This window comes from Antechinus flavipes, chromosome 2, assembly GCF_016432865.1.
Source record: "Antechinus flavipes isolate AdamAnt ecotype Samford, QLD, Australia chromosome 2, AdamAnt_v2, whole genome shotgun sequence".
NCBI lineage: Eukaryota > Metazoa > Chordata > Mammalia > Dasyuromorphia > Dasyuridae > Antechinus > Antechinus flavipes.
The window spans coordinates 253,269,175-253,296,345 of NC_067399.1; positions in this window are offsets into that span (position 1 = coordinate 253,269,175).

The following is a 27,171-nucleotide window of genomic DNA, read 5'->3' on the forward strand; positions in this document are numbered from 1 at the left end:
ATGAGATAACTGAGGCAAACATGGTTAAAGTGACATGTCCAGAATCATAGAGTCAGTAAGTATCTGAGGCTGGATTTGAACTCAGGAAGATAATTCTAGGTTCTGCATTCTGTCCACTGCAGTTGTCCCCCAAAACTTCATACTTAACCATGTTGCTGTTCAGTCGTGTCTGGCTTTTCATGATCTAAGATTACTATAGTAGTTTGCCATTTTTTTCCTCTAATGGATTGAGACAAACAGGGTTAAGTGATTGCCCAGGATGACACAGCTAGCATTTGAAGCCAAATTTGAACCCAGCTCTTCCTGACTCTATGCCCAGTGCTCTATCCACTGAGCCATTAAGCTGCACGGCAACTCTAAAGGCTTAGAGTGAAGATGACCCAGGTTCAAATCTTACCTGGGATATTAATTAGCTGTGTGACCCTAGGCAAGTAACTGAAGCACTTTGTGCCTCAATTTCCTCATTTGTAAGATTCAGATATGACTACCTTATAGGGCTGTTGTGAGGATCAATTAAAATAACATATGTAAACACACTTTGCAAATCTTAAAGTACTATATCAGCCCTAGCTGCTGTTTTGTTGTTAATGTTATTCATTCTATCCTCAGATGCTTCATTTTAGCCTGGAGGTGACCTCCCATAGTATTCTAAAATTCTATCTTTCAGCTCACCATTTGTTATACCCATCAGTGTCTAATAGTATCTATCACATGGGGTACAGTGAGAAGGCTGAGAAGGAGAGAAGAAAAAAAAGGGAAAAAAAGAAATTTACGTGATAACTTCATTACCTATTTAAATGAAATAGCAAATTGTACATAATAGATTTGCATTTTCATGTGCAATTACCTTTTGTTTTATAATACAGTGTTATATAAATGCTTGTTTTACTCCATAAATATAAAAAAAAAGATTTCTAGCAGAACACAATCTCTGGCAGGTCCCCATCAAGCTGGAAAGGCTGTGGATATAGTCCTAGTTGTGGAGTAGGCACTTGTTGTTCAAGGACATCTCTTAGACAGGTTCAGATAGACTCATTAGCACATTGACTGCAAAAGGAAAATATATATATATATATATATATATATATATATATATATATATTCAATGTCTGGCTTTGTACTGACGTGTGTTCTTTGAGAGAATACTCACATAGAACTCTGAAGTATTCAGTACCATTAGGACTGATATTAATGTCGAACCTTGTAAAACACATCTCATCTGTGAGCTTACCTCTATGTCTTAGAACCAGTATGACCTTAGCCCAGTTATTTCTAATTTCTAATTTCAAGTTATAAAGCTCATTTTTACATCATTTATTATATTTGTTATATCATTTGATTCCAACAAGAACTCTGGGAGCTATTATTATCTCTATTTTTACAAATGAGGAAACTGAGCTTGCAAGTTGTTAAGATGTTTTGCCCAGGATAACAGAGCTCATAAGTATCAGAGGCAAATTGGAATTCAGTTTTCCTGACTGTGATTCTATCTACTGTGCCACCTGCTGCCTCTCAGCTTTAGTTTTCTCATCAGTAAAATAAGATTAGAGTAGGTAACTTCCAAGTTCCTTTCCAGATCTAATTCTATGATTTCATTTGATTCTCAGAGTATCTCTTTGAGCTGTTTACACACAAAGCACAGGGTTTAGACCTGGAAGGGATCATGGAGATCCAGGACCTTGCTAAAAGCAAGGAGAAGAGTTTGGATTTGAATCCACTTTCTCTGAGTCTCAATCCAGTGCTTTTGGTACTATATCATAACTATCTAAATGTCCTATTATACCCATTTAACAGAGGAGAAGATTAAGACCCAGATAAGACCCAGAAGATTATAGTTCCATAGCTATTGTCAGATTAGGATTTGAACTTATCTTGCTTGAATTCAATTCCAGTGTGATTTCTACATGCTCTTTTCCCACATTTATATAAACTCAGGCTTATATGCTACTTTACACTTTACAAAATAATTCCTTTGTGATAAGTTGTTGTTGAGTTATTTTAGCTATGTCCTACTCTCCATGATGCCATTCAGAGTTTTTTTGGTTTTGTTTTTGTTTGTTTTTGTTTTTTTGTTTGTTTGTTTGTTTGTTTTTGGCAGAGATACTTGAGAGGTTTGCCATTTCTTTCTTCTTCTCATTTTGTAGATGAGGAAATGGAGACAGAATTAAGTGATTTATTCAGGGTCACACAACTAATGTTTGAGGCAGGGCTTGAATTCAGGTTCTTCTGACTCTAGGATCAGTGCTCTAACCATTAAGCCACCTGGCTATGCGATAAATAGTGCAAGTATTAGTCTCCTAATTATACAAATGAGAAAAATGGATAGCATAGTAGGCTTCTTAAGGTTTTGTAGGAAGGTGCAGAAATCAGAGGTTAAACTTCAGTTTTGTCTTTTTATTTCAAATATATTTTAATTCCTCCTTCCACACTAGAAGCTTTTCATTACTTCTGTGTATGATTTACCCCCAGTTATACAGAGAAGATGCCTGGTTATTGTCTTGAAGCACCCATCCTCCACTATGTGAACCAGAGTCAGAAAATCTCACATGCAACTTTCACATATAATTTCAACCTGTGCTTTCTCTGAAACATGAATATCGGGTGTTTTTACTGGCAAAAAGGTCTTAAACCGCAATTTCCTTGAGAAAAGATACTTTTTTTTCCTTTTCTTTATAAGCCCTGTGCTTAATATAGCAGCCTAGCATATAGTAGGTGCTTAATGAATGATGATTGATTAACTTCAAGGCCCTTATATTGCAAATGTGAAGAGACATACACATGTCTATTTCATCTCCCCAAGTCCTAGAGAGGGACCTCACATGCAAGAAATAGTAAAATCTAGGGATGCTATGGGACGATTGTGATCAACTTTCAGAAAAAGACAAAATGAACTCAAATGGTAGTTTCTGATCTTGTCCAGCAAGTATTGCTATCAACATTCAGTTCTGATTTTCTACTCAGGAAGGAACTATGATCTTTAGAGCCAGTGTAGCACAATAAATAGAGTTTGAGGGTTAGAGGCAAGAGCCCTCGGCTTAAATCCCTTCTCTGAGGTTTCCTAGTTATGCAGCCATGGGAAAGATACTTAAACCTCCCATTCTCGTTTCTTCATCTGTAAAATAACAGCAATGATACTTGCATGAGGCACCTCACTGATCTGCCATGAAGGAAGTGTTTAGTAAACCTTATAGTGCTATGGAATGATTCGCATGTAATATATTATCTATGTATATTTATGGACTTAAATGCAAATTAAAGATTTAAATCGTATTCACGTTTTTAAGGCATTGCCCTTAAAATCCTGGCAGATGATATTTTTAAGTGCATTCAGTCCCACATAAACATACAGGACAACTTTGTAGTTTTAAAAAATGCATTTCTCCCAATTTCTTAAAGAAAAGGATGTATCTTTACTTGGGATATTTCTACGTCTGAATATTTCTTCTACCTCTCCTGGGACTTGTTTTAATAAAATGCTCTCACAGGTTCAGGGGGATTTAGCAACAAGATCACATTTGTTAAAGGAAGCTTTTCCCTGTTTCCAGTCAGACTCTTTCCTTCAAATTACTTTGTCTCCTGTGAGATGACACCAAAGCTTCCTTTCAAGTCATGAAATATCTCTAACCCCTATTTTAGTAATGAAGTAAAAAAGGCTGGTTTGAAAGAGAAATCTCCCAGAGATTTAGCTCTTTATAAGAAACACAATCTTCCCAATCCTCCAAAGCCAATTTGAAAAGAATTGTGAATTAGTTTCTTTTTTAAAAAAAATTGCTTAGTAACTATTTAAACCTAAAATAATTCATTTCAGTGGATAAAATATCTCAACTCTTTAGTTATTCTTTCTAAGTCTCCAACAGGATTTTTCTTGCTTTGTTCTTTCTTATTCATTTTTCTTCTTATATGGTCAGTTAGTGGGTACTTTTAATTCAATCTTTTTCTTTACATTATTTCATGACAGCTTTTTGGTTATTTTTTCACATTTTTTTCTATTTGCTTGTCTTAATTGCAAAGTATATTATGGGGGTTGTTCCTGATCCCTCCCAAGCAATAATGAATTTTCATGAATTTATCCTTGCTTTTGTCATTTCCTTCCATTAAAGTGTGAGCTCCATGAAGACAAAATGGGTCTTAGCTAAATTTGGTGTAACCTCTAACATTGAACATAGTCCATTGTTGTAATTTACTTCATACAGAAGTATTTCTTAGTTTCTTTACTCAGAGAGTTTCAGACTTTAACAACTTTTTTTTGGTATCCCTCTTTTGAATGTATTTTAAGTTGTATTATACTTATCTTTGGGGCACCTAGGTGGATAGAGTGCCCAACCTGAAGTCAGAAAGACTCCTGTTCTTGAGTTAAAAGCTGACTTCAGACATTTACTAGCTGTGTGACCCTGGGCAAGTCGCTAAAGCCTGTTTGCCTTATTTTCCTCCTCTGTAAAATGAACCAAAGAAGGAAATTCCAAACCACTCCAATATCTTTGCTAAAAAAATAAAGCAAAACAAAATTCTGAGGTTGCAAAGACAGACGTAATTGAAAAACGATTGAACAATAACAACATTTATCCTTGCTTTTGTCATTTCCTTCCATTAAAGTGTGAGCTCCATGAAGACAAAATGGGTCTTAGCTAAATTTGGTGTAACCTCTAACATTGAACATAGTCCATTGTTGTAATTTACTTCATACAGAAGTATTTCTTAGTTTCTTTACTCAGAGAGTTCAAAGCCCTGTTTTTCCTCCTAAAATTATTGTCTCCTATGTGCACAACAAAAACTTAGATTGGCTAATACTATAAATGAAATGGATTTAAAAAATTTTTTTAAACTGTCAATAGACAACAAAGTAATATGAAGTCATCATCTTTCCTCCAAAATTATCCCCCCTTCCAAACTTTCCTATTGCTATCCAAGTCACCAAGCTCTCAAACGAAAGGCTGACCTCAGTTTCTCACTCTCCCTCACTACCACATACAGTTTGTTACCAAGATCTACTGATTTAACATTTATAATATCTTTCACATGTTCATTCTTCTCTCTACTGCCACCACTCCAAGCCCCATCACCTCACATCTGGATTACTGAAATAGACTTCTGTTTGGTCACTTTGCCACAAGTCCCTCTCCGCCTCAGTCCATCCTCTATTCACCTTCCAAAATGTTCTTCTGACCATGTCATCTCTTCCTATCCACACTTTGCTATTCAGCCAGGTTCAATTCTTTGTGACTACTTCTTATTGACATAGGAAATTAAAGGGAGAGCATGGATTTTTGTTTTTCTTCCCGGGTTATTTATACCTTCTGAATCCAATTCTCCCTGTGCAACAAGAGAACTGTTTGGTTCTGCACACATATATTGTATCTAGGATATACTATAACCTATTCAACATGTAAAGGACTGCTTGCCATCTGGGGGAGGGGGTGGCGGGAGGGAGGGGAAAAATCGGAACTGAAGTGAGTTTAAGGGATAATGTTGTAAAAAATTACCCTGGCATGGATTCTGTCAATATAAAGTTATTATAAAAAAAAAAAGAAAAAAAAAAAGGAGAGCATGGGCATTAGTCACCTTACAAAAAAATAATCAATGAAGTTAAGTGACTGATGAAAGTGGGTGATGAAGAAGAAAGGAGGACACCAAAGTGAAACTGAATAAAATATGAAAGGCAGATGCATCACCTTTGATACACATTTGCATTTCTCTAAACAAAAATGAGTTAGAGCAATTTTTCCATATGATTGTAGTAGCTTTGATTTCTTTGTCCGAAAACTGCTTGTTCATATCCTTTGACTATTTATCAGTTGGGGAATCACTTATATTCTTATAAATTTGACTCAGTTCTCTATATACTTGAGAAATGAGGCCTTTATCAAAGACACTTATAAAAATTATTTCCCAGTTTTTTTTTCTTTCTGTCTAATCTTGATTGCATTTGGTTTTTTGGTGCTATTTCTTGGTTGCATTTGGTTTTTTGGTGCGATTTAATGTAATCAAAATCATCTATTTTATATACTATAATGTTCTCTATCTCTTGTCTGGTCATAAATTCTTCCTGTCATCATCCCCAGGATAATACATCATGATCAAGTAGGATTTATACAAGGAATGCAGGGCTGGTTCAATATTAGGAAAACTATCAATATAATTGGCCATATTAATAATCAAATTAACAAAAACCATATGATCATCTCAATAGATGCAGAAAAAGCATTTGATAAAATCCAACATCCATTCCTATTAAAAATTCTTGAGAGTATAGGAATAAATGGACTTTTCCTTAAAATAATCAGTAGCATCTATTTAAAACCAGCAGTAAGCATCATATGTAACGGGGACAAACTGCAACCATTTCCAATAAGATCAGGAGTAAAACAAGGTTGCCCACTATCACCGTTACTATTTAATATTGTATTAGAAATGCTAGCTTTGGCAATAAGAGTTGAGAAAGAGATTAAAGGAATAAGAATAGGCAATGAAGAAACCAAATTATCACTCTTTGCTGATGATATGATGGTATACTTAGAGAACCCCAGAGATTCTAACAAAAAGTTATTAGAAACAATCTACACCTTCAGCAAAGTTGCAGGATATAAAATAAACCCACATAAGTCATCAGCATTCTTATATATCACTAACAAAACCCAACAGTTAGAGTTACAAAAAGAAATTCCATTTAAAGTAACTACTGATTGTATAAAATATTTAGGAATCTATCTGCCAAGGGAAAATCAGAAACTTTATGAGCAAAACTACAAAACACTTTCCACACAAATTAAGTCTGATCTAACCAACTGGAAAAATATTGAATGCTCTTGGATTGGGCGAGCAAATATAATAAAGATGACAATACTACCTAAATTAATCTACTTATTTAGTGCTATACCAATCAGACTCCCAAAAAACTACTTTGATGAATTAGAAAAAATAACAACAAAGTTCATATGGAAAAACAAAAGGTCAAGAATTTCAAGGGAATTAATGAAAAAAAAATCAAATGAAGGTGGCCTAGCTGTACCAGATCTAAAATTATATTATAAAGCAGCAGTTACTAAAACCATCTGGTATTGGCTAAGAAATAGACTAGTTGATCAATGGAATAGGTTAGGTTTAAAGGACAAAACAGCCAATAACTTTAATAATATAGTGTTTGACAAACCCAAAGACACCAGTTTCTGGGATAAGAATGCATTATTTAACAAAAATTGCTGGGAAAATTGGAAATCAGTATGGCAGAAACTAGGCATTGATCCACACTTAACACCGTACACCAAAATAAGGTCAAAATGGGTTCATGACCTAGGCATAAAGAATGAGATGATAAATAAATTGGAAGAGCATAGGATAGTTTACCTCGCAGACCTGTGGAAGAGGGAGGAATTCATGACCAAAGAAGAACTAGAGATCGCTATTGACCACAACATAGAAAATTTTGATTATATCAAATTGAAAAGTTTTTGTACAAACAAAACAAATGCAAACAAGATTAGAAGGGAAACAATAAACTGGGAAAACATTTTTACAATCAAAGGTTCTGATAAAGGCCTCATTTCCAAAATATATAGAGAATTGACTCTAATCTATAAGAAATCAAACCATTTTCCAATTGATAAATGGTCAAAGGATATGAACAGACAATTCTCAGATGAAGAAATTGAAACTATTTATAGACATATGAAAATATGCTCCAAATCATTATTAATTAGAGAAATGCAAATTAAGACAACTCTGAGATACCACTACACACCTGTCAGATTGGCTAGAATGACAGGGAAAGATAATGGGGAATGTTGGAGGGGATGTGGGAAAACAGGGACACTGATACATTGTTGGTGGAATTGTGAACACATCCAGCCATTCTGGAGAGCAATTTGGAACTATGCTCAAAAACTTATCAAACTGTGCATACCCTTTGATCCAGCAGTGTTTCTACTGGGCTTATACCCCAAAGAGATACTAAAGAAAGGAAAGCGACCTGTATGTGCCAAAATGTTTGTGGCAGCCCTGTTTGTAGTGGCTAGAAGCTGGAAAATGAAAGGATGTCCATCAATTGGAGAATGGTTGAGTAAATTGTGGTATATGAATGTTATGGAATATTATTGTTCTGTAAGGAATGACCAGCAGGATGAATACAGAGAGGACTGGCGAGACTTACATGAATTGATGCTGAGTGAAATGAGCAGAACCAGGAGATCATTATATACCTCAACAACGATACTGTTTGAGGATGTATTCTGATGGAAGTGGATCTCTTCGATAAAGAGAGCCTTAATTGATTAAAGATGGACAGAAGCAGCTACACCCAGAGAAAGAACACTGGGAAATGAATATAAACTGCTTGCATTTTTGTTTTTCTTCCCGGGTTATTTATACCTTCTGAATTCAATTCTCCCTGTACAAGAAAACTCTCCAGTTCTGTACAAATATATTGTATCCAGGATATACTGTAACCTATTCAACATGTAAAGGACTACTTGCCATCTGGGGGAGAGGGTGGAGGGAGGGAGGGGAAAAATCAGAACAGAAGTGAGTGCAAGGGATAATGCTGTAAAAAATTACCCTGGCATGCGTTCTATCAATAAAAAGATATTAAAATTAAAAAAAATAAAATAAAATAAATTCTTCCTGTCTCCATAAATGTGACAGGGAAACTATTCTTTGATCTTCTGATTTGCTTATGGCATTATCTTCTATGAACAAATCATATACACATTTTGACTTTATCATGGTATAGATTGGTCTATACCTGGTTTCTGCCCTATTGTTTTCTAGTTTTCCCAGTAGGTTTTGTCAAATAGTGTGTTCTTTTCTCAGAATCTGGAGTTTTGGGGTTTATCAAATAATTGATTACTATGGTCATTAATTACTGTGTCTTGTGTACCTAATCTATTCCACTGATCCACCACTCTATTTTTTAACTAGTTCCAAAGCGGTTTAATGATTGCCACTTTATAATACAGTTTGAGATTTGATATGGGTAGGCCACATTCCTTTGCATTTTTTTCATGAATTTCCTTGAAATTCATGACCAAATTTTATGCTATCAGATAAATGTTATTATTTTCCTAGCTCTATAAATAATTTTTGGTAGTTTTGTTGACATGGTAATGAATAAAAGTAAATTATTTTAAGTAGAATTATCATTTTTATTATATGGGCTTGGCCTATCCATGAATAATTGATATTTTTTTCCAGTTGGTGAAAAGTAGTTTATAATTGTGTTCATTTTGGGCTTGTCTTGGCAAATAGACTCCAGGTTACTTTATATTGTCTATGATTGTTTAATACGGAATTGTTCTTTCTATCTCTTGCTTCTGGGCTTTCTTGGTAATATGTAGAAATGCTGATGATTTATGTGTATTTATTTTATACTCTGAAGCTTTGCTAAAGTTGTTAATGATTTCAAAGAGTTTTTAGTTGATTCTCTAGGACTGTCTAAATATACCATTGTATCAACTGCAGTTTTGTTTCCTTATTGCACACTCTAATTCTTTACATTTCTTTTTTCTTCTCTTATTGCAAAGATAATATTTCTCAGTATTGAATAATAGAGGTAATAATGGGCATCCTTATTTCATTCCTGATTTTGCTGGGAAGGCTTTTAGGTTAACTCCATTACAGATAATGCTTGCTGGTGATTTTAGATAGATATTACTGATCATTTTAGGGAAAGCTCCATTTATTCCTGTTAGAGTGGGGATTCTTTGAATATGAGTTGGATTAAATGGTTGCTGAGGTCCCTTCCATCTCTCCTAATAATTCTATGAATTGGCTCCTATGAGTTTGTGGAGAAAACACATACTTAATTAAGATACTTTCATGGTCCTGCAATCATATTGGTCCTTTTCACATATATCATCATATCATGAAAGTATTTGTAAATTTCTTACCACATCAAAAGAAAAATTAAATTAATCATTTTCTCAGGCAGGTCAAAATAACATATCTAGAATATGATATCTAGTTCTCAAACTTGGGTTTTCAAAAAGATATTGATGAGCTTGGAGCCCATGTAGAGAAGGATACTGGGATGAGAAGGAAGCTCGAACTCATTTCATATGTGGATCGTTGAAAGATTCGGGGGTATTTAGTCTGGAGATTAGAAGTCTTATTAAAGACCTAATTGTTGTTTTCAAGTATTTCAGATGTAGTTACATGGAGGAAGAATTAGCAGGTCCCAAGACCTCTGGTTGAAAGACTCCCAAGACTTGTGTCACAGGTACACCTGAAAGAACAGCAAAAAGCTCAACTAGTGTGATAGAGGATATAGCTGTCTCTGACACAGTAAAGTTATCACTGCCACATTTTTAAGTGTTTTTTGTGCATAAGACCTTGTGCATCTCAAGGAATAGCACAGCACAGAGGATATCCCCAAAAGCATATACAATACACATGAAACCAGAAGCTTTCAGGGAAAGTTACCTCAGGAAAAGAGACCATACTCTGCAGCGATCTGGCTGACTCAGCCTTCCTCTAAGACCCACATTCCTGAAACAGCAATAGAATATGCTCGACTTATCAACATCAATGAAGTTTCTTTAAAAAAAAAAAAATATATATATATATATATATATATATATATATATATGTATATATATACATATATATGTACATATATATATGTCAATGCTGTAAAATTACCCATGCATATAACATAAATAAAAAGCTATTAAAATTTTTAAAAAATAAAAAGTATCTAATTTTTTAAAATTTTGTATCTTGTTTTATAAAAAGTTACTTTGTTTTTGTCTGTTGCTTAGAGGTAGTTCTGGTGTAGAAGATAGATTGGACCCCTCAGCCATTCCCTGGACAGTTAAGTGGTACAGTGAGTAGAGTGCTAGGCTAAAGTCAGGAACTCATTTTCTTGAGTTCAAATATGGTTTCAGGTACTTCCTACCTGTGAGATCCTGGATAAGATCTCAGTTTACTCATCTATAAAAATGAGCTGGAGAAGGAAATGACAAACCATTCCAATATGTTTACCAAGAAAACCTCAAATACAGTCATAAAGAGGCAGACATGACTGAAAACAACTGAACAACACAAGTCATTCCCAACTATAACTGTCTTTTTGCCCTCCCCCTCCACAGCTAAGCAGCCTTAGCCTCCTATACATGGCAACACATTCTGTGCAGGGGCAGAAGTAGAACTAGCTGGCAGAAGTTACAAGGAAGAATATTTTGGCACTGTGCAGAATGGGTCTCCCTAACTATTAAAGCTCTGCAACAAAGGAATGAGGTAGTAGATTGTTGGTCACAAATTGTGCACTCAAGAAAAGATTGGAAGATTTTCAAGAATGTCGTAGAGGGATTTCTGCAAGTTTGGACTCAGCTATCTCTAAAATCACATCTAGTTCTTGAAACTAATGTGAAATCAGGATACTTAAGTATAAAACTTCCTGATGACTTTGTATTTATGATTATTAAGATATGAGCTATCTTAGTCTACCTTTGAAAAAACCTTTCAAAAAGAGGTATATTAACAAAGAATATGAATGTAGGATCTTAGATATAGGGATAAACCTTAGAAATAATTTTGTTAATCTTTTCCATTTTGCAGGGGGAGGGGGGAAGGAAATTGAAATCCAGAGAAATTAAATGATTTGTCCACAGTCACAAAGATAATAAAGACACAAATGAGTATTCAAACCCAAGTCCACTTACTCCAAATGTCATATTCTTTCCAGTATATTATACCACTCTCTTAATTGAGCAAAAAATGTTTTTGGGGCAGTTAGATGGCACAGTGGATAGAGCACTGGTCCTAGATCAGGAGGATCTGAGTTCAAATCCTAAATCACTTAACTACAACTACCTCATCAAAAAAGAAAAATAAAAGAAAAGCTCCAGGTCTTCTCTCAAACAGCACTGCAAGATAACTGTTTTGTCACATTTGTTTAGTCATTCATTTGTGTTACGATGCATGAATTCAAATAATATGCCTTGCCATGTTTACATGCTGTCTCCTCAATAAATGCTCAGAGTTTGTAGCAGTACCTAATCCTCTCCATCCCCAGCCCCCAGAAGAGCCCCTGCCCACAGAAAATGCTCACTCAACCTTTGATGTTGTTGATGGTCTGCATTTCTTATAGAACCTTCTTTAATTTAGACTTTTCACTAAATAAGACTGCCATGCTTCCCATTTGTCTGAGTTAGGGAGGCTGGGCTATGGGCCAGTTTTCTAAAAATAGCAGTCTCCAAGTGGAATAAAGTAGGCAAGAAATCCTTGTGCATGGTTACCTTAGGCTAGGGAGAGTTTGCCTTAGGGTGGTCCAGCCTCCTTCTGGACCAGTTTAGAGCTGAGTTGTTTGCTCATATGAGGCAAATTGCTCTTGTAGATCAGGTAGTGAATGAATTTTTTTTAAATAGAGAAGACTGACTCACACATCTCCCAGAGTGTGATTTGGCTTCAGATAAAAGTGAGTTCCCTATCTAACCTGATTGATTTGCTGAAGCACTAAATTGCCCAGCAGTATTTGATCTATCCTTGATTGTAAATAATTAGCTTTTTTGTGATACTCATCTAAGAGTAACAGGTTTTTTTTTTTTTTGGGGGGGGGGACACAGAGAGGAAGAATGTTTGCTTGTTTTGTTGAAATAACCAAAGTAACATTTTAACAAATTGATCTTAATGTGATCTGATGACATTTTAGGCATTCCCTTTAACCCCACTTTCTTTTTTTAGTTACTAGCAATATATATATAATTACCTGTCTTATTATTACTGCACCACTACCACCACCTACTATATGATTTCCTTTAGGACAAGGATTGCTTTATGGAATTTTAAACAATAGGAGCTTAATAAATGTTTGTTCAATTGAATTGAACTAAATCAAATTCCCTCTCTGATAGGTGGCACTGCAAAATCTCACATCATAAATGCAGATAGTAACATTTTAAAAGTGGAAAGTCATTTGGTATTCAGTTGTGCTATTGCAACTCTGGACATTCAGTCCAATGTGCTATTGGACTCTAAGGCTACATTTGGTTTCAGTCTGACAGTCCTAGTGTCCTTTTGGCTCTTGCTCAAAAATGAAATTAGGTATGTAATTACATAGTAATTAAAGGATGCTTACTGATTACTAAGAGCGAAGCCATTGGGAGAAAGAATCTCCATAAATTCCTAAGCAATTGAGCATAGATTTGCTATTTTCCTCATTGATGTCATAGTTCAAAAGGGACCATCATTTTGCTATCTATGGATTTAATAGGAAGGAACTTATCCTATTTGAGATGGGAATGAAAACAGCTAAATGATCAGTGTAAATTTCTTCCTTTTAGACAAAAATGTACCCTTCCCATATATGCCTCATTTCTCTACTGTGACAGGGATTGGAGAATCTTTCTTTACTTTTTCCACTGGAGAAATGGGCATTCAAATTAAAGCTATGAGAAATTCTACACTGGAAATTTTTAAATGAAGTGTTACTATATCTTCAAGCTTGAATAAGTTGATTCAATAACTGAATAAATCAGATGCTTTTTGCAAATGCAAAACTGACATCATTTCCAACAGCTATCCGTTAATAAAGCATATTCATCTGCTAATCTGTGCCTTCCTGCTAAGTGCCTCTCTCATGCATAAAAGTATCAAATCAATAGCCAAATGCTATGGTAAAGTGAATGTGAGCTATTAGAAATATTGTTATCACCATTTCCATAAATTGCTTTTTTTTGTTGGCTTAGCTTTCTTTCTTTTTTTCTTTCTTTAAACCTTGCATGTTACTGGCTTTTCTCAGACCCAAATCTTAAGTCCAAAGGGGAAGCAACTAGATCAGCAGCTGTCTCAGGGACTGGGAAGAGAAAGCATAGGACACCTGGCGTGAGATGTACCTGGCCTTCCTGCACGCAAGTCTCTTTTCCCCACTTCTATTTTAGGAAGCTCTGTGCTTCAGCCCTGATTTGAATCCAGTTGGGGCAAGCAGAGAGGTAAAGTAGAAAGAGGAGAGCCTCCGATTTTTCCCGGGGAATAAGCAATGAAGAAAGCACAGGAGTGCTTTTAAAAACTAGGTTTTGCAACTGCTTCTGTATAAAGCTGCAGCTGCCTTCATCATTCAGGAAGCCTGATGTCCTGGTCTCTTCTCCAGTCTGAACTTGATCTCCAATCCATTTCTAAGCCCAATTCATTATCTATTTGTAAGCTGATCGATAGAATTTTCTCATGTGGTCCAATTTAACAAATGGTTGTTTGTATGCTGGAGAAAATTGTTTTCTAATAATTCTGCTAATTTGCTTAACTTTCACAGATTGTGAACAGCACTCTTCTCCAACAGAGATTTCTAAAAAAAAAAAAAAACCTAGACAATTTCTCACAGAAGGGAGGGGAAAGGAGAATTAATGACTTTTACACAAGGTCTTTCATTGTTGACCTTTGAACCATAGTTCAGACTTGAAAATGAAAACAGGAATCTGGGTTTTATTTCTTGAAAGATTAAGGATTTACAATAACTACTGTTCCCTGGTAATTATTCCAATGTTATGTCTTCCATAAATTAATTAACACTCTTTTTTAGAGCCTGCTGGTGCCTTTCTCTTTGATATTTTGATGGGCCTGTGAGCTCATCAATGTGGATACCCTATTCACTAGAACAGATCTCAATCCTTCCCTACTATCCTGATCTTGTACAATTCTATAATATGCTTTTCTAAAAATTCTTCAGTACCCTGCATATATCCCTTTTATTCTTTTTTAAAAATTTTATTGCTGATATCTTTTGTTTTTATTTTATCTTCATTTTCAAATGAATCCCCACCAGATTACAAAGAACTAAAAAGGAAGAGAAAAAAAGTAATACCAAAAAAATGATCAACAAATTAATTAAGTTTGGAAATAAATATAATATTAGACACCTATAGCTTACTACCTCTTCAAAGAAGGGAGGGATGTGAATTTTCTCATCTCTTCAAAGAAGATCTTGTTCATTATAATGACAAAGTTCAGTTTTGGTTTAGTTTGGTTTTCTGTTTACATTGTTCTGAGTCATTGTGAATATTGTTTTCCTGGTTCTGTTTATTTTATTTGGTATCAGTTCACAAATAACTTCCAATGCTTTTCTGAATTCGTCCTATTTACCTTTTCCTATGGTACAGTAATTTTCCACTACACTCACATGCCCTCAGGTTCTTTTCATGGCTTAAAGTTACTAATATAACATTGGAACTGTCAATCTATTGGCTTTTTTTGTGTCCCCAGCTCCCAGAGCAGTTGTTCTCTTTAGACAACATTCACCCTTGTAGCATGGCTATTTATATCCACATCATAACTCTTTTAGTGGAATGTAAGCTCCTTGGATAAGAATTTGTGTCATATCTATTTTTGCAACACCAACTTCTAATACAAGTTTCTCATCTTCACTACATGATTATTCTTTTTCTTTTTCTAGTCTTGAATCACATCATTTATCAGTAAGTCAGCAGTCAACAAGCACTGATTAAACATTTCCTGTGTAACAGACACCATATTAGCACTAGAGATAGAAAAGAAAAAAAAAAAAAGATCAGGCCCTCTTTCAGGGAGCTCACAGTCCAATCAGATGCAAAGAACTATGCACAAACAAGATATATAGAAGAGAAACTGAAGATAATTTTAGGAGAATGGTTCTAACAGAGGGATTAAGAAAGGCTTCCCTCCCCACACAAGCACACACAGAGAAATTGAGATTTTAGCTGAGATTTGAAAGAAACCAAACATTTCAGGAGACAGAAATAAGAAGGTAGAATATGCCAGAGATAGTGAAAAACTGCAAGAGTCCAAAATGACTGAAAAGTGGCTGAATAAGACAATAAGCTCCTTGAGGACAGGGACCATCTTTTGTCTCTTTTGAGTGTGTAGCACAGAATTTGGCATAATAAATGTTTCTAAAAAAAAGGAAGGAAGGAAGGAAGGAAGGAAGGAAGGAAGGAAGGAAGGAAGGAAGGAAGGAAGGAAGGAAGGAAGGAAGGAAGGAAGGAAGGAAGGAAGGAAGGAAGGAAGGAAGGGGTTGTAAGAGCATCTCTCTAGCTCCACTCCAAGGAGGGGACCTTAGGAGCAGAGGATATTCCCTAGGTATGAGATTCAGGGAAGAAGTGATCTTCCAGAGTGAAGAGGTTTCTGGGATGTGATAGAGAAGATCAGAGGAACACAGCCCCATGAAAAATAATCACATGCTTATACCAATGTACACCCACTGTGTCCTTTTCTTGCAACTTTGGCTTACTTGATATTTAGACTCTTAAAGATCATTTCATTTAATGGCTCACTGCCATATAACATCAATAGGAAATTGGTGATGTCACAGAAATGAATTTTGGTGCAATCTGCAACTTAGGACTGCAGAAAATGGTACATATTCAACTTGATCTCCAGTCCAGTTCTAAGCCCAACTCATTATTTACCTGTAACCAATTAAACAAAAATGTTTTTGAACATGGCCATCCAGGAAAACTAGGTTATATTTACCTAGGTTGCTAAAAGCCTACCTGGACCAAATAATTCACCTCAATATTTACTAAAGGTGCCAAAACACTCTGCAAAGTTCCGGAGACCCTGTGGTCCCAGAGCAGACTCTGCTCTCAAATAGTGTACAACAGGTTTGATAGATAATTCGACTTAGTGAGATCACAGAAGTGTCCCTGAAATCTTTGAGAAATAATCATGTGTGTCTTAAAGCTCCTCACATAAGATCAGCCATAAAAAAGAGTTGGCCAGTGATTGTGCTAGGCACTACATAATATAACCCATATCTCCTGATTGTCCAAACCTTAATAGAAGTCAGGACAAGTGTGTGAATAACTCTACTGCTATCAGGGAAGGTCATATAAGTGCAAAAGAGAAGTCTAGGTTAAGTACTATGAGAAATTTGAGGAGGGAAAAATCATTCTCTTCATTGGGGTATTCAGTAGAATAATTATAATAATAATGGGAAGACATGTGGTGTGGTAGATAGAGAAAACCTGAAATCTTCCTATTTAGGTTGCCTGTATTGTCCATGGGATCTTGGGCAAGTTTTTTAATACCTCAATGTCCCCAGGATGTTTCAATCCTATCTGACTCTTCCCCATATCATTCAGGATTTTCTTAGCAAAGATACAGGATTGGTTTGCCATTTCCTTTTCTAGCTCACTTTACAGCTGAAGAATTGAGGCAAACAGGGTTAAGTGACTTGCCGAAGGTTACACAGCTAGAAAGTATCTGAGGCTAGAATTGAATTCATGAGGATGAGTCTTCCTGATTCCAAGCCCGTTATATCACCTAGCTGCCCTAGGAGATTCTCAGTAAAGTGTAAAAACTAGAAAGCTGTTGGAGAAGGTTATGGTTGGCTTTGAATCTCAAAGAGGATTTCTTATTTAACTCTGGAGGTGACAAGGAGCCTTATTGGGTAGAGGAAGGATGACATGGTCAAGTTTTTCCTATAGGAAAATCACTTTGACAACTGAATGGAGAATGAATTGGAGTGGGGAGAATCTTGTACAAGGGAGTAGAACCAGCAGGCTCTGCAGTAGTTCAGAGATGAGGGGATGAAGGCACACCAGGGTAATGACAGAGTCAGAGGAGAGAAGGGTACATATCCAAGAGATGTTATGACAAGGTAGGTCCTGGCTATAGACTGAATATTGGGGTGAGAAGTCAATGATAACAATTAGGTGAAAAGCCCAGGTGACTGGAAGGGGACAAGTGAGGGTTCCCAGCATAAAATCTGTTAGAAAACTATAAAAGTAGCCCCAAATCCCTACCTACATTTCCTAATAAGCTTGTTATTCTGTTTTTCTGCCCTTATAGTCCCAAAGCTATGAGATTTTACTTTTTAATTTATGAAATGAAATAAGCATTTCTATAACATATAAAGATGATTGCACAAGAAATTGCAAATGTATTATTACAATTTGCTATCCCTTTTAAATATATAATAGTTATCATGTAAATGTCTTTTTTTCTCCCCACCCACTCCAGAGAATACAGTCAGCATCTGTGTGTTTTCGGGTGTTTATCATTTCTCACTTAACATTCCTATATCAGTCCTAACTGGGATTCTTGCCTCTAGCCTTGTATCTTCAATTGGTCTGCTGTAAAATAATCTCCTAATTTACAGGTGTGATATTACTTTGTTACACAGAAACCTTCAATGGCTCCTTTATTACTAATAATACAAAATACAGAAGTCTTACCTTGACATTTAAGATATTCTAGCTGGATCCAACCTTTTCATATTTGTTTCATGTTACTTTCCTGTACAAGTACTAAGTTTAGCCCAATTGGAATTCAAAAAAAATACTTTTCTATTCTATAAAGGCATAATTTATAATGTGTAGGTACAGGGAACACCCACATTGATGAGATCACTGATCTTTCAAAATATAGAAATAACTTTTGTCTTTGAATGACAAGGAATCATCTTACTACCTAATCAAAAAACTTGTATGATCACAGGTATAAAGTTGGGAAAGTCCTTTGAGGTCTATTTATTCCAACTCCCTAATTTTTGTTGTTCAATTGCTTCAGTCACGTCTGACTCTTTGGGACCCCATTCAGGATTTTCTTGGCAAAAGTACTGGAATAGTTTGCCATTTCCTTCTCCGGCTCATTTTACAAATGAAAAAACTGAGGGAAACAGAATTAAGTGGCTTGTTCAGGGTCACATAGTTAGGAAAAGTCTGAGGCTGGATCTGAACTCTTGAAGATGAATCTTTCTAACTCTGCACCTGTGCTCTATCCAGTGTATCACCTACCTGCCCTTCCTAATTTTAGAGAGAAAAAAACTGAGACCCAGGCAGAGTTGTTGACTTTTCCTAAGTTTCACAGTCCTCTGACACCAGAACCAGAGTTCTTCCCACCATGCCAAGGATTCTCAAAGCAACAAACTCACTTGAATCATTCATTTTATCAACTAAAACAGAAACCAGCTCAATTGCAGGACCTTTCTAGTGCTTGATTGATATTGAATAAGAACTCCAGGCCCAGGGCTACAATTTCATTTAACATAAAGGAACCTTGCATCCAAAACATTTTCCACATTTTAGGTCCAGGTAAGAGCTGAGGAAGGATTATACGTATCTCTAGTGAGGAGATATGCTTTAAGCAAAATACAAAATACAATCAGTTCAACATAAACAGTTCATACTGCTCATCATACCCTTTCTTGCCCGAAGGGCCAGACCAGGCACTGTGCCAGACCATCATTTGATCCTCTCCATGCAACAAGGGACTTTCATGCTGCTGTCTGCATGCATAACCAACTTTTTATAAGATATTTCCCATAGCTTTAGTCTCAGTCACCATTAACACTTAGACCTATTACTGAGCAAGGAACCTTTACTAGCCTCAACCCCTGATACTCAGATTCATGCGGAGTGAAAATAAGACTTTTCTACTATATTCCACTTCATGTAAAGGGGACTTTTGAAAGAATTTTACTCATAATAACCTTAATTTTGGTGATATCTTTTGAGGTTTATAACATGTTTTATTCACAAAAGTGCTGTTGAGATTGTAGTGTAAAAAAAGTAGTGTAAATATTTCAAATGAGATTTTTAAAAGTTAAGTGATTTATCTGTGATCACAGAACTAGCATGTGACAGAGTCAAGATCTGGACAAGACCTGGTGTTATGTCTGTAAAGCTAGTGCTAAGCAAAGGAGGATACTGTATAGGACACTGAACTGAAGATCTGGATTCAAATTGTGCCTCCAATACTTATTGTGTGATCCTGAGCAAGTCTTTTACCTCTGTCTGCCTCAGTTTCCTCAACTATAAAATGAGAACAATTAATAGCATCTATTTTACAGGATTGCTGTGAGGATGAACGGAGATAATATTTGTAAGAAAAAAAACTCATCACCATAAATGGCACACCATAGGAGCAATATGTTTATTCCCTTTAGATGAATAGAATCTCAGAAAATAGATCAGATATGAGAGAATAAGCAGAAGCCTGAGGAAGCTTTGAGAAGTCTTTTCCTGCATAGGGTAGGAAAAAAATCCTCAGGGGACAATTTTAGATAGCAGTTTGGACATTTCTAAGATACAGAAGGATAGGGCAAAGAGCAGAACCTAGAGTGTCTGCAATCATCAGGCATTTATTAAGTACCTACTATGTGTCTCTATTTCTCATCTATATAAGGACCTGGAGAAGGAAATGGCAAACCACTCCAGTATCTTTGCCAAGAAAATCCCAAATGAGATCAGGAAAAGCCAGACATGACTGAAACAACACCACAACAATAACTATGTGCCTGCCCACATAACAAACTAAATAAATAGCTTTAAAATTTTTACCTTTTAAAAAATATTTAAGCTTTTTTTAAATCTAGTAACTCCAACCATCCATTCACTTGGCGTAAAGACTTCTAGCTGTGAAGAGTAGTAATTTTAGAGAAAATACTTTCATCAGGTGATTGAGGGTTTTACATTGAAAAGTGTATGAAAATATCTGAAAAAGGGGTTGCTTTTGTCTCTGGATGAATGATGGCTGTGATCTTGTACTCTGGTTATATCTCAAGGATCATTAAGTATGTATGGTATCCCCAGAGAGAGGACCATGGGAACTGACTATGGACCACAACATAGCATTCTTACTCTCTCTGGTTGTTTGCTTGCATTTTGTTTTCTTTCTCAGTTTTTTTCTTCCTTCTTGATCTGATTTTTCTTGTGCAGTAAGATAACTGTATAAATATTTATACATGTATTGAATTTAACATATATTTTAACATATTTAATATGTATTTGACTACCTGCCATCTAGAGGATGGGGTAGGGGGAAGGAGGGGAAAATTTGGAACAGAAGGTTTTGCAAGGGTCAGTGTTGAAAAATTACTCGTGCATATGTTTTGTAAATAAAAAGCTTTAATTTTTTTTAAAAAGTGTGTATGGTGTCAGATCAGGACTAGAGCATATGTTAAGCTGGGGCAAGTCTGGCTCAAGGAAGAGAAAGGACTAGGGAGGGGAGTAAGAAGTAGAAAGGGCTCCTGGTCACTGCCCACACGATTTCCCAGCTGGAGAACAGGCTGCCTAAACTAAAAGTATGAGATCTATTCTCATTGACCCTCATGATGCTTCTGATCTTAATTGAACTTTCTGTGCTCTTCCTTCCAATTGCAATACTCCCCAGTGTATACATGTTTTCCCCATTTCCCAATCACGTCTTTCTCTTTTCTACCTTTACACTTTGGTTTCTTCTGGTGGTCTCGACAGTAGCAAGGTGCAATGGTAAGCACCAGCTCTGTAGTTCAAATCCCATCTCTGCTGCATATTGCCCACATGATCTGAGATAAATCACTTTAGTTGCCAGATCTCTGTTTCCACTTTGATAAAATACACTTACCCCTTCCACATTATGATTTTCTCCATCACAATTTCAATATATAGCAGGTCAGCATAAGAAATTAAATGGGAATTTTGGGTAAGTTTTGCAGAAACTGCAAATGACACGAAAAGGTCAGCAGATGACATATAGCCTATGACAAATACTTAACCTCAATTTTATAAGAAGACACTGTAAGTTTCCCATAAAAGAAAAAGAAAAAATTCAGACTTCTTCTTTGATGTGAAAGGAGGACCAAAAATTTTTATTCAGGTTTTCAGATCACAGGGCACTGTGCCTCTAACTCCTGCGATGTGGAAGGGGTCATTGTAAGGGAGTTGGCAAATTAGCTTCTGGGGAATCTTCTCACATTCAAATTATGACCTTTTGAATGCCCTCTCTGTCTCTCCAAACCTTAACTGATTGTCCCACACAGAGCTCAAGTCCCGTTTTCTCTGAGAAGAGTTTCTGGGCTACTTCAGCCCATGCTGACATTGACCCTTCTTGAATGCCCGTACTGCCTTGCCACATATTATGACACCATTTTGTATTGTTGTCTAGGTATTTTCTATTTTAGCAGTTGGTGTATATGTGGTGTTATTTCTCAAATGAAAGTCTAGAGTTCTTAAGGGCAAAGTCTGTATCTTCCCTATCTCTTATCTCCACAGTGTTTATTTCTGAGCATGTAGCAAACATTCATACAACCCTCAAATATTGACAGCCTCAAAGATTATCTAATCTCGCCTCCTTGTTTTGCAGAAAGGAAACCTGAGATTCAGAGTAAGGAAAATATTTGCTCGACACTCCAGAATGGCTATGTGTAAGGCACAACCACCCCGTCTGCCACCCTTGGAATTCCATTGCTATGACACCCAAGCCCAACTTCCCTCGATTCCTCAGGAGTAAGGAACACGGCTCTCTGGTGCATGGGCTACAGTTGACTGTTCTCACAATAGAATTCCTGGTTTGTCAGGGTGATGTTTGATTTCTCCCCATAGGTATCCCCGGCAGGGGAAGGGCAGTGATGGTATTGAATTCTAGCCACTTTTTAGGAAGAATTAACAAACCTGAGTCCAGGGGAGCGTCAGAAAAATAGTAAAGGGACTGGAGATCATACTATAGCAAGATTAGCTAAAGGAGGAATGGTTAACCTGGAGAAGACAAAACTTAAGGAAGACATGATTGAAATCTTCAAGTAGTTTAATGACTGTCATGGATATAAGAAATTATTTTATTCTTTTGGCGACTGTTGGAACAATGGGTGGAAATTGAAGACAGAGATTTAGAGTTGGTATAAGGAAAAGAGAAAGGAAAGGAAAACTTAGTGTCAGAAAGACCTAAATTCAAGTTCTAGTCTCTGACAGTTTTGGTGACCTTGGACAAATCACCTAACTTCTTATTGCTCCCAGGCAACTTGTAAAACTTACAAGTTTCCAAGATATTCATCTGCATGAATCAAGCTTTTCAATGAGGGCTCCCTCTATAGATGAAGGTACCAATCTGGTAAAATGCAACAAGAGCAATAACAATAATGAAAAATTTCCTAACATTTAGAATGGAATAAGCCAGTATAGAAAGTAGCAGGTTCTCTCTTATGAGAAAAGACACTTTTTATTCAATTATGGATCACAATGGATGACCTCTGAAAGCTATTCTCACCCTGAGATTCTGTGACTAATCCTCTCCTCATAGATTGGGCGCCTCTATCTATATCAGTAACTCCTTACTAAGCACCTTGAGGGCTAAGCACTAGGGCAAACTCTGAAAGGGATGCTGTACAACAGCAGCCATACATGAGTGAGCCAGCAAAGCCTGGGGTTTGGGAGCCAGCTCTGCCCCTTACTAATCATTTGACCTTGGACAAGTTATTTTTCTCTACTTCACCTTTCTTCATCAAAAAGAGAGCTGATTAAATGATTGCTAAGATTCAGAGCTATCATTTAGCAAAATGCTCTCCCTGGGAAATCCATATAGAAGTGAGAGCAAGTGGATTTCCACTCTAATCTCATTTGCTTGGGTCTGGCATCTCTGGTTAGCCCTAAAAGCCCCCAGCTTACCCCCATCCCTTCCCTATATTTCTGAAACTCCTCCAGGTCTCAGGGTAGAAGGTGGTTACACTCCAGGTGAATCATTTGCTCTCAATTACTTCATTTCAATAAAGGAATTGGGGAAACATAAATCATGTATTTGACATGTTTTGGATCCCTGAGTCATTTGTTGTTTATCTTCAGAAGTTTTGACTCACTGATTTGATGGGCTGGGATTGGTACTGATGTGATACAAGAGTCAAGGAGAGAAAGGATAGGGAGGAACATTTCTTGGGTTTATTAAATGTCACACTGAATCGGTGCATAAAGCCATGGCAGAGAGAGCATTATAGATCCCGGCGTCATCTCTCTTTTAATTGTCTCACAAATCATGGTGAAGAATACCAAAAAAAAGGCCTACTGAGATTGCAAACTTGCAGTGGAAAATTGGCCCATTCTAGTGAACCTGCCAATGCCAGCTCTGAAGGCATACCCCTTCGCAAGCAAGTTCTTTAGGGGAAAGAGCCTGGGATTTGGACTCAGCAGACTAGGTGTGAATTCCTGCTCTGCTGTTAACTATCTTTTTGACCTTGAGACAGGGCTCTTCCCCTCTCTGGAGGCAAAGTACCTGGATTCCAATCTCAGCCATGTTTCTCATTAACTATATGACAACTTTTCTGATACTCAGTTTCTTTATCTGCAAAATGAGTGGTTGGACTATATGACATGTAAGGTTCCCTTTATTTGGAGATCTTATGATATATATTAGCCAATATCTCTCAGTTACCAAGTCTCTCCCAAAGGTTGTTTCAGAAGCCACAAAAGGACCATCCCATATTCCCATATCTGCCCTGAGATTTTCCCCTTTATTTTAAGTTTTGCAGAGCCACTTACACTCTTTTTTTTAAGTTTCTCATCTTCATGGTTTCCAGTGACCTTTCTGAGCACTGGGTTGCTCCTAATGATCATGTTCATAAACTCAGAGATTCAAAGCTGGAAGGGACCTTAGGAGTCACATAGTTCAATTCCTCTTACTTTTCAGGTAGGAAGTCAGAGAATGAGAGAGTCTAAATGACTTGCTAGCATTAGATAGAGGCAGTTAGGTAGCACAGTGTATCAAGAAGATACATCTTCTTGGGTTTAAATCCAGTTACTTATTAACTGTATAACACTAAGCAAGTCATTTAGCCCTGTTTGCCTCAGTTTCCTCATCTACAAAATGAGCTGGAGAGAAGAAAATGGCAAACCATTCTAGTATCATTGCCAAGACTATCCCAAATGGGGTCAAGAAGTGTGGAACATGACTGAAAAATGACAAATAAATAAATGAGCATGAGATAGCTAGTAAATGGCACATCTGTGCTCACAATTAAGATTCTTTGTCTTCTCATTCTCCATTGGTTTCACCACTGTATAAGATTACCCTTAGCATTGATCTTTCCTCTATCTATACCTACTTCTTCCTTCATTCCCTTAGAGCCACTTCCCCATTTTCCCTTGCTCAAGTTTAAAATCTATATATTTATCTCTTGTCACCTTCACAAAATGTCTAGATTCCTTAGATGCACTCAGGGAAAAAAAAGCAGAGATAACAGAATGATGCTTAGACCTGAGGAAGCTGGGGGTGATCTATTTCTGCACAGTAGAAAGAGCTTTGGAACAGGATTGTAGAAGCTGAACTTCTAGAATCATATTATCATTGGTTCATACGCCTAAATGGCTCTGGAGGGGAAAGTCAGGCAGATGATCTTGCACAACCCTCCCTCACTTAAATTCAATTCTCTTGTGTGTCATGACATTGCCTCCCTGTTGTCATGATCTTCTTCAAGAAGGAAGGACAAACAACAATACCTCGAGCAAGGAAATAATTCAAAAAGTAAGTAATTTTTTAAAAAGGTAATTCACCTTCCTTACTTTAAAAATAATGAAACTGAGGTCTGTAGAGATGAAGTTATTTTTCTCATGCATATACAAGAAGGCAAGATTTGAATGTAGGTCCTCTTGTTGAGGTTCAAAAGGAGACCTCAAAAGGTTGGGGTCGCAGATCAATGTCATGAGGTATTTCAAAATAATTTGCAGGCTTGAACCCATCTCCAAGTTAAAGGGGAAAGTTTATTGTAATTGTAACATGCTAAGTTTCAAAAGCATTAGCAAAGAACCAGGAGAAAGAAGATAATTGTATAGAACAAAGAGAAACCAGAGCTTCAGATTACTTATTTGCTAATTTTAAGGGCTTACAGATAGGTTTGAGGGGTGGTCTAGGCACTAAGCAGGTCTCAGGAACCTGGTTACCAGTGACCATCAGATTATCAATCTGATAATCAGCAATGTTTATAGGACTATTCTAAGGCCAGATGACAGAATCATTGACAGACAGATTGTTAGAATAACAGCACTTTAAGGTCAGGAGACCTCAGGATCGCTGCTATATTTCCTGTTCTACCCCATCACTCTGACTCCAAATCACTAATCCTGACTCTGCTATCTAATTTGCCATGTGACATTAAGTTTTACCCTCTGAGGTCTCCATTGCCGTCTCAAAAATGAGAGAAGTACAGCACAGCCTAAGGAGGAAAGGTACTGGAGTAAGATGATCTGGGTGTGAATCTCAGCTCTGTCACTTACTACCTGTGTGACCTTAGGCAAGTCATTTAGTCTCTGTGTACATCCATTTCCCCATTTGGTAAAATAAAGAGACTGGAAACAGTGACTTATAAATTCCCTTCCAGCTTGAAATCTATGATCCTCCAAATAAATGCTCTCTGGGGTCCTTTCCATTTCTAACATTCTGTATTCTAGCATTCCATCCAGCTCTTGTCATTCACTATTCTAAGGGACCTCCCAGCTCCTGCTAACATTCTAAGGCTTATGATTTACAATGTCACCTTGAGCAAATAATTTCACCTCTGCATCTTGGCTGTTTCATCTGTGCTCCGAGAGTAACAAGATCTGCCTAGTGAAGAATATTACCCTGGCTGGTTAATTAATGCTGGTGCAGCACTTCATTAAATCTGTTACCAAAAAAACGCAGAATGTCCCAATGTGAATCTTTGGCTTTGCTTTTCATGCATGCAACACTAGCCAGCTTCCAATTTTGCTCAACTTCCTGCATGCCCATCTTTTCCAAGGCAGTTCTTTAGGACACCTTTTGGAGAACAGAGGAATTAGTGACAGATCATACCGCAATGCATGCACATTTTATGACACTTCAATGGGTATGCAGTTTGAGTCCTGGCAAAGGGGATGTCTAGAAGTTATCTCCTTTAGTCACTGCAGCAGCAGGAATAATTTCAGAACTAAAAGATTTGTTGCCATTCATAAAGACCTGAACCTCTAGTCCGAGTCCTAAAGATGAATTGTATTTGTTGAAGCTTTGAGTTTAAAAATGAGGGAAACTAATTTATGATTTAAGAAGTTAATTAAAATACTTACTTATTAATGGTTACTAGAGAGAATTAGGAAAACTTGTTCTAGCTTTGTGATTCTTAGACATTTCAAGACCTCCTTTATCTGAAAATAGTGCTGCATAGGGCAAAGAGTCACTGTATTTGAAGTCAAAAAGACCTGTGTTTAAATTCTACATTTGTGTCATTTACTAATTCTGTGAACTTGGTCAAGTTAGCTCATATTTCTGGGCCTCAATTTCTTCTCTATAAAATAGGGATAAGAAGTCATATTTTTGCCTTTTCAATTTACAAAATTCTTTTCTTATAGAAACCTTGTAGGAGAGATATTTCAATGCCTTCAGGTACTATGGTTTTATTTTCATAGAAGTCCCTCCACTGACTGATACAAAATCCTCTCCACCTTTTAGTATAATAATGTCCATCCAGCTAACTAATTAACTAAGGCTAACTAATTCCATTATGAGGTGGTTAAT